At 40.7% G+C, this 14,697-nt stretch overlaps 1 long non-coding RNA gene across 1 annotated transcript in view; it reads right to left on the bottom strand.

Moving 5' to 3' along the window:
- Positions 1-2,360: 2,360 nt before the first annotated feature.
- LOC129737391 (uncharacterized) overlaps positions 2,361-14,697 on the bottom strand; it is a 59,179-nt gene continuing 46,842 nt past the window's right edge. Inside the window, exon 3 of the long non-coding RNA XR_008735167.1 lies at positions 2,361-3,215. This is a non-coding gene — a long non-coding RNA (uncharacterized LOC129737391). The remainder of the gene's footprint in view (positions 3,216-14,697) is intronic.

The raw sequence follows: 14,697 nt of genomic DNA on the forward strand, positions 1-14,697 counted from the left end.
AGATTTACGCTCGCCCTTACTGCACGTGCACAAAATGCACTCAGCCCTTACACAGCCCCACAAGTGGGAGGCACTCCCCTGTCCTTGTATACCCATTCACACATCACACATCATGTAGCTCATAAACCATGTCACACATTAATGAGATCCAAATAATGCAGATATACAAAGTAGTAACATCTGTAGTTAGACTATTTAGCTTTCTAAGTCACTAAGTCACAAGGATTAACAGTCCCCATGGTTCTAGAAATACACTAATCATGCGCAAGGATCACAGAAAAATTGTTGCCATCTTGCACTGCCTGGCTGGCCAAGTGATTTTAATCTTCTTTTGGGATAGATACGAGATCTTACAGACCACTGGTCTGTTGCCTTATAAAATGAAAGAATTCTAAAGCCCCTGTACTATCTCCGTCCCCCAATTATGTCCTTTTTGTGTAGGAAGCAGGAAAATTATGTTTTAATGTGAAAAAATTAGCATTAAAAAGAAAAAGAAAAAAGCTATCTCGAGACCAAGGAAAAACTCTGGGACAAAGCTTTGGTTTTCATTTTAATGACTGTTCTACAACCTTGTTTAACAAAATCCTATGAGTAGGAGATAACCTACAAATCCAAGCATATCTGCAAATGCAGTGTTGGAAATAGATTACAAAACCATTTTCAACCCACTTTTAATAGAAAAAGGAAAGCCCCAAATCCTGGATGAGCAGGATGTGGGTTTTCTTCTTTTTTTTTTTCCCCTGCATATCCTAAAAGTTTATTATAAATTCGATTATTAAACAGCACCTTTTTAAACCCCTATTATCGTACTGTATTTCCAGTACACACATGTATGTGTACTGCAATTTAATAGCTATATTATTTTATTACCTTTTTTTTTTTTTTTAAGGAACAACCAGAAATGATAGGATTCTTTTCACTGACTCCCACAGGCTTCCATAGATCACCCAAGAGAGCGCCACAGAAGAGCAGCATTTCAATAATCTGCACTTTGAGTAATGGTTTGAACATAAAAGATTACTGTGCTGAAGGCAGCCAGTGGACGTATTTCATACTATCACGGTAACTTTCTTTCTTATCACTTTATTTTGCGATATCATCTCCCTTGAAAAAAATAAGACTGTGTGATATTCCTGTCTCCCGGTGTTGAGACGAGCATAACGATTCTATCTGGTTTAATACATGATGGTACTCTCACATCAGTTTTCCATGAAAATGTAGAAAATCCAAGGGAAGAATTTCAAGCAAACAAACCTACACACAATGTTTGCTCTGTGTATGTTTGGCTTTCTCCTTTTCTGCAGGCTTTTCATTACTGCCAGAGAGTGCTGGCCTAACCCTTTCTATAGAAAGAATAATCGTAAATCTGCATGAAGTTCATGATGATTAGTTTCTCTTGGAGTTGGGCCAAAGAGTAAGCCTTTCTCCAATACAGACTTCACATGCAGGCTCAGTCAAGAATTCATTTATTAATCCTTTCGATCAAGCCTGGATTAAGCCATCCAGGGGCCCTAGTGACATCAAGGAACTCTGTGTCTTGAGATACACGTCCCCACTGAAAGGTCTGCAAAACAGCAAGCAGAGGTTACCCCTGACCATAGCCTGTGCTGTATATTTAGGGAATTCTGGAGTCTTCCTAGGGCACCTGGATCGGGACAGCTGCGTACAGGCGTCCCCTGTCCCTTTGTGAGCACTGACAGGCTGTGCTCCATTTTAGGCCAGCACATACCACCCAAGTGTGCTACGGGCCAAAGGTACAGGGATATTTGAAAGGTATAAAGTGTGGAAAGGACAGCGTGATTGAAGATGAGAAGATCAAGTCTAAGAAATCCAGTAGCCAGCCTAAGAGTTTCTTTACTCCTACCCTCTTATTCTAAAGCACAGCCACAAAAGGATTTTAGCAGCCACTCAACGTGTCAAAACCTACAGATTTATTTACTCATGCATAGCATTATTTTTGTATCAAAGGCAATCGTACTTTGATTCAACTACTACTTTCTATAAGCTGTATTAAAACTCTGTCACTCCATTCCCTAAGAGTTCAGCTGAAAATCAGTTTCTTTGGCTTTTAGCCCCTATGAGTTTTCTAGTTTAAATTCTTTGACTTTTTCTTTAAAATTCAGATTTAGAGGTTGATATTGTACTTCAGAAGCAAGATTGAGCTAAAAAACTAATTTCCATCTTCTTCTATCTAGTTGGCTGTTTCATTTCCAGAGAATTAGCAAGATTTTCCTGTTGCAAAACTCCCGCCTGCCTTGCCTGCTAGGTTAGTGTCAACTCTCTAATGCAGCTGAGTTCAGAAGCATCCCTCTCCCCCTTCCCAACGCATCCCTCTCTCCATCCAGGTAAGATTTGTTGCAAACATTTCACAGAGCCCTAACGCTGTGTGAACTCTTGCAGAATTATTGTTGTTCCAGGAGTGTCCGGGGGGATTTTCAGAGTTGCTGTGAGATAGTGATATCCCTTGTGGAGGACTAATAGACTGTCACTGTTTCCGCTGGGAACAATGAAGGTCAGACGTGCCAGCTAACCTGTGTTAACACGGAACTTCCTCGCCCTGCTCGGGAACAGCACGGAAAATAACACCGTGCCTAGGTACCCCTCCTCGCCGTTTCACTGAGATCACATCGGATCAGTCCTAAGAACGCAGTCTTTTTTGCTTCAGCCCCGTCCCTGGCAAATCAACTCAACAGCCCCATAGGGTCTGCTGCTCTGGTCGCTCTGTCAGAAAGTGTCAAACGACAGAAAGGGAAAAGCAGGGCAGAAGGAAAAGTTGCCTGCTCAAAGTGCCTGCCCTAGCAGCTGAGCCCTGAGCCCTTCTCATCCTGCAGCATGCCCCTACTACTTGCTGTTTGAGCACTTGCTTTTATAACCTTACTAACTAAACCGTGTTAGCTGATTTTAACTCCCTGTTTGCCAAGTCCTCTGAACACTGTGCCTTTTTTTTTTTTTTTTTTTTTAACCAACCCATCCCCCCCATTTTGGTTTTGAGGTTTGTTTGGGGTTTCTATTATTTTTTATTTTTTTTTTTTTTTACCTTTCAAGTCACCTGGAGTTCTTCCAGAAGAAACAGACTGTGCATGTTCACAACATGGCAAAGGCCGGCGGCTGAAGTCTGTAGTTCAAAAGTGGGACTGTGCTGGGTCCTGCAGAACAGCAGCAGACTGAGAGGACACTCACCCGGGAGTCACTGCCATCCTTCCTCATCTAATACTCTGTGGAAGAGAAAGGTTTGGTTGACAGCACGTAAGTTTGCAGGTGCTATTCAATGTTTTCTTTCAACACATCTGTAAGCATCTGTTGATCTTTCACTTCCCAATACATTAATGGTCCGGTATTTTACTATATTCTCAAAAACTGCAGGAGCAAATGTAAAGCTGGGGGGGGGGGGGGGGGGGGGGGAAGGGGACTGAGAAGTTTTAACAGGAAAAACTGTAATTCATAAATATTATGACTACAAGGGAAAATGAACCACAGCTTGATCACCCAACAAGAATAACAATTAGGAGCAATTGTTGAATTTAGTTTAGGTATGCAGCATACGTAGGTAAATACACTGAATGCTAATGGTTTTATAATAGTCTTATTAATTCACACACATAGTTAATGTTTAAGATAAACTCCCCATCTTTAGAGTAATTTATGCATTCCACTTTTATAGAATTCCAATTGAATGAATATGAACATAATCATTTCGCACAAATGTTCTCTAAGGAGTGTGCAGAGAGTCTGAGGCAATGCTGAGGCTCCCCACAGCTTTATTCATAATGGATCAGTCTATTCATTCCTTATTAATTTAATGGAGTACAACTGAGCAGTCTAGCAGCTTGAGCTTATGAGTGTTTCACAAATGGAGCTTTTTGCCTGTAATCGCTTAATCCTACTGGCTAGGCCTCATAAATTGAATAAAGGAGTGAACTAGGTTTTAATTAAGTCTAAGGAATGAGCTTGTCTGAAAGATACTTCAGCCTCTTAAGATCACAGTGGTGAAGCGTGTTTGTCCAGGAACCTAGCAGGGACAAGCATCCTAGGCTAGTTAGGTTAGAGACCAGTCGCTTTGATGTAAGGTATTTGTTAATAACTTTTTTCCCTTTAATTAAAAACCCATTCTCCACTGTCAGTACCATCCGAGAGTGTAAGTGAGAGAACTGCAGTAAACCTGAGCAGTTCTGGAAAAGAAAGTGGTTTAGGATTCATTCTTTCTAACTCAATAAAGCCACGCACAGAGGAAAGCACAGGCTGATGCAGACAAAGAGGGAAGAAATCATTTGGCCCTCACAGTTCCCAACTCTCCCCTCGGGGCTCAGAGCCCCAGGTTAGATATAACTCAAGCAGAACCCTGAGGAAAAGGGCAAAACTGTGAGTCGGGTTCTCACCCCTTCCAGGGGCCCTACACATCAGGGCAGAGGCAGTGAGCTCACACCTAGCCATGTACATCACCCCATACTGCAAGTTCTGTCTCTGCATATCCGAGTCCAGCTCAGGAGGACTGATTCGGTACTGATTTCTTACCAAATCTGGGCAGGAGGCATCAACTACAAATCCTCTCACACAGATCTTAGAGGCTCTGTCCTGCAAGCCTTTTCTAAGGAAAACAGGAAGAGAGAGATCGCATCTCTCCAAAAGGTATTTGCAGCCACTTTCTTTTAAAATCCAGTGCCTGGAGAAGCGATTCTGTTCAAGGTTTGCAAATTAACTTGGCCCTCCCCCAGGGTAGGAAAGATTGGCATTCAAAGTCCTCCCTCCCCACAGTGGTCTTGAGAGAACAAAAATTATCATCTTCTGTACTTTTTCTCCAAACTACCTGTTGAGGTTATATCCTGGGCAGCAAAGATTTCCAGATTCATGGTGGTGTAAAAGCCTTTCTTATGAACGTATTCCATTTTCTACTCTGGCGGACTGTCTAGAGCATACGCTTTAGATAACGCAGAGATGCCAGGGGTTGAACTCGGGTGCCCTCCTCCCTCCTGGGAGCAAGGCTGGAATGTAAAATGTATTGTGTACGATCATAAAAACTATTGGCTTGGTAAATCATCTTCCAGGACGCAGGATTTTCTTTTTGTACATGTAGATAAGGAACAAGGTTCTGGGGAATCCTAAACCAAGGGGTTTGTTTATTTGCTTGCTTGTTTTGCAATATATCGAAGAGGGAAGATGCACTGTTTCTGCTACGATTTTACGGATTACAGCACAATTTTACAAGTAGCTGAAAGTGCTCTGTTACCTGGCTATGGTTTTCATACACTAGTGCAAATGTGCGGTGAAGTCTCAACAAAAATCAGACCCCTCTTGCTGTCTATATAAACAGATAACCAGAGATAAGCCCTGACCCCAGACAAGCTAAAGCACCCCACCTAAGGGCAGTGTTTTAAAGATGTTTGGCATTCATTTCTCATTTTTCTTCTATCTTTCAAAATAAGAAACGGAGAAATGTAAGGCTGGTGAAAGGAAGGCTAATTTGCTTGGCTTGAGTCTTGTGGGTTTTACTGAATTATCCTGCTGCCCTTTAGTCATGTTTTGGTATTAACTTAGCTGTAGGTTTAAGTTATGCCAAAGGCAGGAAGGATATGAATTTTAATTAGGCACCCATCTCTCACTGAATTCTCCCAGGCTCCTTTGAAAAACCAGACCCTAGAGCTGTCATGTATGTGTGCATGCTTGTTTCTAGGCATGTTGTATATATTTGTGCGTACACAAATCTACATAAATAAATAAAGTGACATGATCAGATTTTCAAAGGCATTCAATCTCGAGAAGCGCCCCCGTTGTTCTCCAACAAGAGTTGGTGCACGCTGAGCTCTCCTGAAAGTCCAGCCCAGATCTCTGACTCCAGGGAACACTGAACTTTACGCAGCCGAGGCCTGAGATGAGTATACATGATTTCTGATCACAATTGTGTTTTAATTGCTTTCAAAGATTCCGATCTGGGGATGGGCAAAACAATGCATCTTTCTAAATGGTTGGCTTTGCAGCTTAAACCCGCTTCTCCTAGGCGGGTGACAACGTTAGGCACCCTGCCAGCTGCAGTCCGGAGGGCCCCGTGCACGGCAGCGTGCAGACAGCCTGCCCTCGACTTTCTATTATGTTAAAATGGGGTGAAAAAGAAATTAAGTTAAACAAACCCCATAAGTGCATGTTAAAATGTAAATGCAAGTTGTATTTATTTAAAGGGCTGTTACGATTGCTTCATTACAGTTCTTTAAAAAAAAATAATAAGACCTGGCTTTTTTCCTCTAAACAGCTTGGTTTCTGTGCACAGCTAGAAAGGCAGGCAAGGTTCATCTTGGGGATGACAGACCTACAGTGACCAGCATTTTCAAAGCTGCTACCTATTCAGGATCTAAGACTGTTTTCAGTTACGATTAAATTTTCTAAACTACTCAAATATTTTTTTTAATTATTCATACAAGTAAGAAACAAGAGGACTGTAGTATATGAATATGAAGGAGCAAAGGCTCCTAGATGGACTTCTGAGAGCATTTCTCATGGCAGTCAGCCTCACTGGAGTCAGTCTCCCTGCGGTTTTGAAGGGCAGACTTACTTTGAAAAGAAAACAGAAACACAGAGTTGCAAAACCACAAAATCTCACAAAGGCAGAGACCAAAATGATATCCCCCTTCCTTTAAAAAAAAAAAAGAGAGAGAGAGAGAAAAAAAAAAGAAACCAAACCAAAAGGCTGGCCTCCACAAGCAAGAATTCAGTAAAGGGCAAAGAACTGGTTGGGGCAAAGAAGCATCCATGAGTTGTGGATGAAAGAACTGCACCCAAGAAGGTAAACAGCCACTGGAGGCTGCCAGTCATGAGTGACTCACTAATAAGCTAGAATGGACGTTGGAACTTGCCTTTTGATTAACAAATCCCTCACCCCCAAGCAAACTGCCTCTGTAGCCAACACCTTCTTCAGCTCAGTCTCTTGCCTACAACCAGCATCTTTCCCTTGCTTCCCAGACTCAGAAGAGCGTTGGGTCACCACCACCACAGCTCTGCAACTGCAGAGGGTCAGTGCATAGCACAGAAACCATACAGAGCTGCTGGAACATCCCAGAGTGTGGACAACTTTGGTTTGGATGGAGTCACACATATGCAAGTCAGAAAGATCCTTCTACATCCTTATTTTCAGTGTGAGCAGTTTATGGAGCAACACCTTGAATGTACTTTGTTAATAAGCAGAACACTGCAGGTACAGTGTCAACTGCCTACTGAATAAATGCATAAAGCCCTCTAAATCAAAAGCTGCATAATCAAAGTACTACTGATCTACTTTTAAAACAGATAATTTTCTCACATTTTAAACCAATGGCACGTATAATAGAGTGCAACATTTTCCAAACTACTGCAATTTTTAAGGTGTTACTAACACAGATCTATTGACTGATTTACACTAATTACTTAAAAAAGATGCTCCAGGGCAAATCACACACTCTCAGTCAATTTACAAAGGAGGTCATGCAGTAACTGACAAGGTGTGCACCTCCTTTTGAATAGCTGTCAGACTGAAAAGAAAATAAATACTGAATTCAGAGAAAATATATAGAAAATGCGGTTAAGCTAACAAAGAATTCTCATCATATTAATTGTTAAGGTTAACGCATAATTCCTCTCTTTTTCATCATCCCGCAAAGGAAAAAGGCACAACCAGTATAAATATTAAATTTGCATAAGAATCAGTCCTAAAGTGCTAATTTGTATATTTCCTTGAAAAATATTTTTCCCATTTCTGTGAACACAGCACCGATGACAAGGCAGGTACCAAGGCAGAAAACTTCACAGAAGCACCACACATCTAAGGAAAGCACCTGGCATCATCCCCTCGCATTCTGTGATTCATGAGAGCCTTTCTGTAATATACACAAGCAAGTCAGTGCCACAACAAATCTTTGCTAGTATCTGACGTGATGTGCAGCAAGCTGGGATCATTCATTTGGAAAGGAGATGGAACAATTAACAGCCCACGGTGACAGGGTCAGGATACAGTCCAGATGTTCATAAATGCATTTGAGTAAAATCTACATTTCCAGGGGAAAAAAAGCCAAGTAACCGTTTATACCTCTGCCGCATACCCGTTGAAGTCATTAGGACAACGATAGGCCCAGGGGTATTTTGGCTGCAGCCAAATTCAGCCACCAGGCTGGTTGCCGGCGATGGCTGGGCAAATTTGTAGGCAGGCTCTCATACCGGTCACCAGGCTTCCCAATTTACTACCTGTAATTACACACAGTTGCATAAGCAGGTGGGACAGAAGGGCTGACAGGCTAGTAGTCTTTTTCACATTCCCACACTATGATAGAATATATATATACAATGAAAACCCAATTTGCATCAGCATCAGTGGTGAAAAGTAGGATTGCCAGCATTGTCTACCACAACAGCTGGTCAGCATCTGAATGAAATACTGTATCCAGTATTCACCCATCTCATAACATCCTTTTCGTAAGTCTCAGAGGTCACCTAAACACATTTATTGACTTCATTATTTTTATATAGGGAGAAAAAATTGATGGTGCTACAGAGCTGAGCAAATAACTCACAATAAAATCTTTATTCAATATTTCATTTTTTTTTTACTGTTCCTGCAACACAGTGAAATTCTTATATTTAACCGTTATCTAAAATCACTACCTGAGAATCTCTGCAGTAAATTTTTTTATGCTACAAGATGTTCTTGGAAAGTTCAGAGTGAATGTTTACCATTAAAACTGTGTTTATTATTTAGATAAACCACCCAGTCCTGTTTCTGTTCTCCAATTGACTTACATAATTTATAGTACAGTGTGACTTGTGAATTTTACTGGTAAGCGTACATGACAAATCCATGAACAGTTGGTTAGAGTGGCTTAGATTCTAGGACTTGTCAATAATTAATTTCATGGGGAGTAAAATTAAAAGGCAATTTGAAAGGATCACATCCCAAGTGTCCTATCCAGAAGAAACAGAGGCCAGAAAATGTGATAGCAATGCACAAATCAGAGGCTGATTAGTCGTACATATTCTAAAATGAAACTCCCTGTGGCATTTTACAGGAGAGCCTGGATATATTTGGTTGCCTGCCTTTTTTTTATTTTTATTTTTACAAAAATAGTTACTTCCACTGAGCACCCATTTCACTCATTTCCTGAGTGGGAGACAGCCAAATCCTTAGATGCTATCAGTCACCCCTGGCCTCTTGGCAAAAACCTGGTGACACCTTAGATGATGAACTTACCAAAGGAGAGACTACAAATGTTGTTTCTGAAACAGACACTCTGCACAAGAGCAGCCCGCGGTGTGGCAGGTAAGATATATCAGTAAGAATCCAGATTGTTCAGTAAGAACCCTGGATTGTTCAGCGAAACAATATCAATTCCTGCTGATACAGATGGGTACCGATTTCGCACTACACAGTTCTGAAAAGTTGGTTTGCTTCAGTGAGATCCTCTTTGGATCTTATTTTGAAGCAACATAAGAAATTGAGACAACCTCAAGTACGGTTATATATGCTTTTAGAGTGCTCTTAGGGATGAGACTCTTCAAACTGAATGAGGTCTGAAACTTGCTTAAGAAAGCTTGGCTCGTCCTTATTAAAACCAATGAACCAACAAGTCAAGCACATAGGTATAGAACTTTGAACATATATATCTCTATACATCTATTCCTTTGTGTCTGTGTGTGTGTGTGAATTAATTTAGGTACCTCATAATAAGTGTAGTATAAGTATTACCATTTCAAATCCGTAGTTAAGCCACTTTTGTAATTTAAGTAAATCCTATTTGATTCACTTTGTAAATGATAAATTAGTCAATGATTAAGTGCTGCTAAAATCCTTTGATCAACCTTAAACTGCGAACAAAAACCTTAGACATCCTTTAGATACAAACAGTTGACCCAATCGGAGAGTGAGATTGGATCTAGCCGCAGCTAAGCTCTACTAAGAGCACAGAAAGCAAGGGGGGCCACTGTGAACCTTGGGACTCCATGGGAGGATTTCCCTTATTCCTGCTATTATTTAGATATAAACTGTTGTCCAAATACGAGACTAAGATTAGACCTAGTCACATCTAAGCTCTATTAAGAGTTTAGAAAGCAAGGGACTCCACTCAGAACCTCACGACTCAATGGGAGGGTCTCCCTTAACCTTTGACATTTTCAGTCTCTGTGTAAATCATTCCAGCTGAATTTTAATTGTATTCTTCTTTGTGTGATATTTCTATGTAGTAAGAGACAGAGTAAACCTTGCCAGTGAACTTTGTGAAGCTGCACCACTCCCAGAAAGTACTATTAAACTATTTCACTCATATCTTTGACGGTGATTCTTTAAGCAACTTAACCTGAACCACTCATTCGTGACAGTATCGTCACGAATTTGTTGAGGGTGCATTCTATCCCAGCGTGCACATTGCTGACAAAGATGCTAAACAGCGTTGGTCCCAATATGGACCCCTGAGGAACACCACTCCATCACTGGTCTCCACTTGGACATCGAGCCGTTGACTGCAACTCTTAGAATGGGTTTCATCCTTTAACTGTGCACAGGGCATTGTTCAGATATCTGCTCAAAAGAATTCAAGCCACAAGTTCTGCACAAAAATGCCCCTTCTATGATAGGGAGACAAGATGCAATAATTTCTAAGGCTTTAAACGATAAGCCAAGTTTTGTCCGAATGTCCTCTGAATTTTCATACATTTCTGACCACAGTTGCTTTGTCTAATTAGTCCAGGAAATCTAAGTAACACATTGCTTGACTTGTGCAATTGCCAGAAATACATCACAGAAAGTAGAAGCCTTGATATTACGGCATGAGAATGACCCAAAGAGATAGCATGTCCTCACGATGGTGGGCTCCTCTTTAATCTGTACCCAACAGTGAACAACTCAGTAAATCACAGTTAAGTTCCAAAACCTCTCTTCATTACTTTACAAATACAGGTCTAGTTCTACTGCTATCTTGTGTAACCCTGCTGCCATGGCATTTTTATGACATTTTTTTGTAAGAGAAGACAGGGTTCACAAACTGCTGAAGGGGATAATAACCATTTCATGTAGTCTGTGCATACTGTACAAGGAACGGTAGAGAGAAGCTCGGAGACAGCTGTCTGACATCCATGTTCCAAAATGTTTGTATAACTGATATCAAGGTATTACGACACTGTCAATCTTACTTTCTTTAAAATCCTATACACCTCTTAACACTACAAGTGATTTTCCAGATGATCGCTTGGTAGAGGTTCGACCGAGAGGCCCACACACTGACACCCAATTTCGTGTTTCAGCAGATACTCTTCATGACAAAGAACAAAATTAATCTGTCCCTCTAATGAGCTCCACTTGATCTGACACATGGGACACAAACGGTATGGTATCATTTTGATTTTTAGTAGTCACACGCATTTCTCAGTTGCCCAGTCAGTGGAACAGGTCCCTTTGTGGGCAATCTCAAAAGAATGAAGCAACTGAGGGAAAGCCCGTGGAATATTTTCCTTTGTACCTGGTGAGTCTTTCAGGGAGACTTCAGAGCTGACACACAGAAAAACCAAGGTTAAAATCCCTATCTCCTTGAAATCAATGGAATTTCAGCCACTGACTCCAGGGGAACAAGGATTTCTAAGATACTTTGAAAAAGAGTGCGGCCAGTCTTGTTCGGTAGCATTAACCAGTGTATTGTCACTTGCTGCTGCTGATTTACACCAGCTAAGAATCTGATCCTCTGTATTGCAGAGAGGACAGATTCATCCCGCTATCAGCCTGCATTGTTACTCACCAGCCTGAGCCTGTGCTGCAGATAAATAGAGGGCTTTAATCCCCAGGACTCTCAATCCAATACCTTTCACCACTGCCAGATTCACATTTTGTTTTGTTTCTTTAATATGAGCTTACAGAAGAGCAAAACTGATAAACTTCCTCCTGCTCAGATTGCAGGAGCACAGGATAATATAACAAGTTAAATGAAACATTAGGAGAAATAGAAAGCACTTTAGAAAAAACATGCACTGCCTCTTTAACATTTCAAATTTTTCTTTTAACATAAAATTACAGCATAATATAAGAAAGGAATCCAGCAAGATGCTTTATCACAATACTTGGGCAACTTTAACTCATCTCAAGTGTTATTATAAGAAATAGAATTTACTGGTATGGACTTATATTCAATAGCACTCCTTCCCTTTTTAATGAAATGTCATTATTCCAATACAAATCCTTTCATTCTGCAACCCGCTCCCCCCTTCATCTCACTATATTTCATTTCCTGCAGTTACGTGATATTATTGCCTTTTTTTTCCACAGCTATTGATTTAGGTGTATATGGTTATTACAATGCAAAATAAAACAGTTCCCCCATCCATTCTACCTTGTACCGTTGAACATTAACTTAATTTGTTTCAAATCTGCATTTGATTTGGCAAGGAAACCATTTATCTTTATGAAGAAAGCCCTCATAAAGTAGGGACTTGAGGAGATCACTGCTTTAAAAATTTAATAGCCTTGTGTCTTATACACTAGAAAAATGAATTAAACCTTCAAATATTATATGTCTCAATGTAACCTTTTTGCATTTCATACTATGTTTAATTTATTATATCCCAGGGAAAAAAAAATCAGATAAAACCTCACTAGATTTAGGGTGGTAGTTGGTTTTCAGTTTTATTTTGACTTGGGTTGGGTATTTTACTTTCCAGGATTAAAAGTGGCATCAGCAGTTGGATATAGCCGTGTCATTTGGCTAGAGTTAGTTGTTACATATCTGATTTTCTCAGTTTGGTTCTCAGCGCTGATGAGAATCACTAAGTTCTGAAGCCACCGCTAAAGTTGACCTTTCCAACCTGTATGTAGCATGCAATATCTGTAAGGATGCTTTCTGTGGCACAATCAAAGGACAAGCTTTCGGAGCCTAAAGCAATCACAAATCAAAATAATTTATGTATTCTCACTAGAGATGGAATATTTGGATTGCAATGTAGTATATGATGCCTTTTGCATGACTGGTGAACAAATGAGGGGGGAAGCAGAAACATCTATGACTGTAATGGAAAAGCTCTGGTTTAGAGAAACAGTCACTGTATGACTAGGCTGATGAACAACATCAGAACCAAGGGAAAATAATCAAATGGTTTTGCTAGGGTGAGAACTGCTTTAGGTATTTATGTCCCTTATTCCCTGGGAAAACTAATATTTCACATTGCCGCACTAATACAGTCATCCTGGAAATCTTTACAAGAGTGGCTTTCCCTCCTTTAGCTTGTTTTTTCTACTCTGGCCAACAAGAGCTGCACTAATTTCACTGATTCATTAATAATTCATCCCTGCATCACCACGGAAGACACCAAAATCAATAGCAGTCAGAAACCTAAATACCTTTCAGGACCTGGGCTGCAGACCCCAGAATCACTGGCCCCCTCTGCAGTGCCAGAGCAAGGTCCCCCTAACAGGCAGACCTGCTGCCCACTCCCACCGAAGCCTCAGAGGCAAAGCTCCGGGAACTCTAGCCTCCAAACCCCTGCACTCCAGCATGCAAATCTGATAGTCCCCCAGCACAGTCCCTCCCATACTCCACCCTTGTGTGCATTTGGAATTCACCCAGGATCTGGAATCTTGAACACAGGAGTCCAGATGGCAGCAATCCTACTGGGAAGGTCAGCTTCACAAATCCAGCCTACAGGAAGAACAGAGACGAGGCAGACTGTGAAGACAGGCAGCTCACATGACTTGGTCTGGCTGAGTATGACATGAAGTTTAAGCTTAAATTAGCAAACCAGAAACTCATCAACAGGCTCTCTTCAAGCCAATAACTAGAAGTCAGTGAAATTGTGAAGAAAAACTAGACCACTTACTCCAAATGAAGAGTTATAAAGGTAAAGACTCAACTTCAGGCAGGTTGACCTTAGTAAACTGAGATGAAAGACACAATCTTAGCATGGCACACAGAATGTAAATGTTGTATTGTCTCTCTGAATGAGACAGACATCATTACCTAAGTAATTGGTTTTATATTAGGATTCTCAGTAGCGAAAACATAGTCAAAAGATACCTAGAACAAGCAAAGAGCTTTAAGCAGAGAGGCGTCATGAAAGAATCAAAGAAAATTTAAACAGAAGAAAAAAGCATCTCAAAGGACTCCTTCAAAAGGACAACCAAGTGAAGGGAACAGGGAAATAAAACAGGTAGAAGTTGTGCAAGTAGGGAAAGAAGGAAGCTCATAATGCTCAAATCTAAAATAAATTCACCATCAGAACAACTTCCATCAGCCTGCGTCGCTGTATTACTGAGCTATATTCTTTCGTACACCTAAGTTTTATTGATTTTACAACTATAAAGCAAACAGCGGACACTAGAAGTACATTGGATAGGTCTCATTACAAATCTCCCTGTCTGTATGTTAGAACATTCTTAAGCTGCATTTAGCGAGCAACCTGGAAAGCGCTGATATACTGTGTACACATATTAGAGACATGACTGTATTTGCCTATTTCTTCCCAGTAGGTAAAACCAGGCTGTTTTCATTGGATGATCTCCAGAAATGAAATCAGAGCACGGCATTGTGATTACTCAGCTCATACAGTGAATTCCCAGTTTCAGTAAGAATAAGTAACATTCTAATTTAGAGTTGGTATTTGACACTGTATAAGAGGGGAGGGGTCTACTTTCCATTTTCTCCTTAGACAACAGCGGTAAACTGCAGAACTCCCTGCTAAAATGTATGATCTTTGGAGAATGCTAATTGACCT

This window comes from Falco cherrug, chromosome 14, assembly GCF_023634085.1.
Source record: "Falco cherrug isolate bFalChe1 chromosome 14, bFalChe1.pri, whole genome shotgun sequence".
Taxonomy (NCBI): domain Eukaryota; kingdom Metazoa; phylum Chordata; class Aves; order Falconiformes; family Falconidae; genus Falco; species Falco cherrug.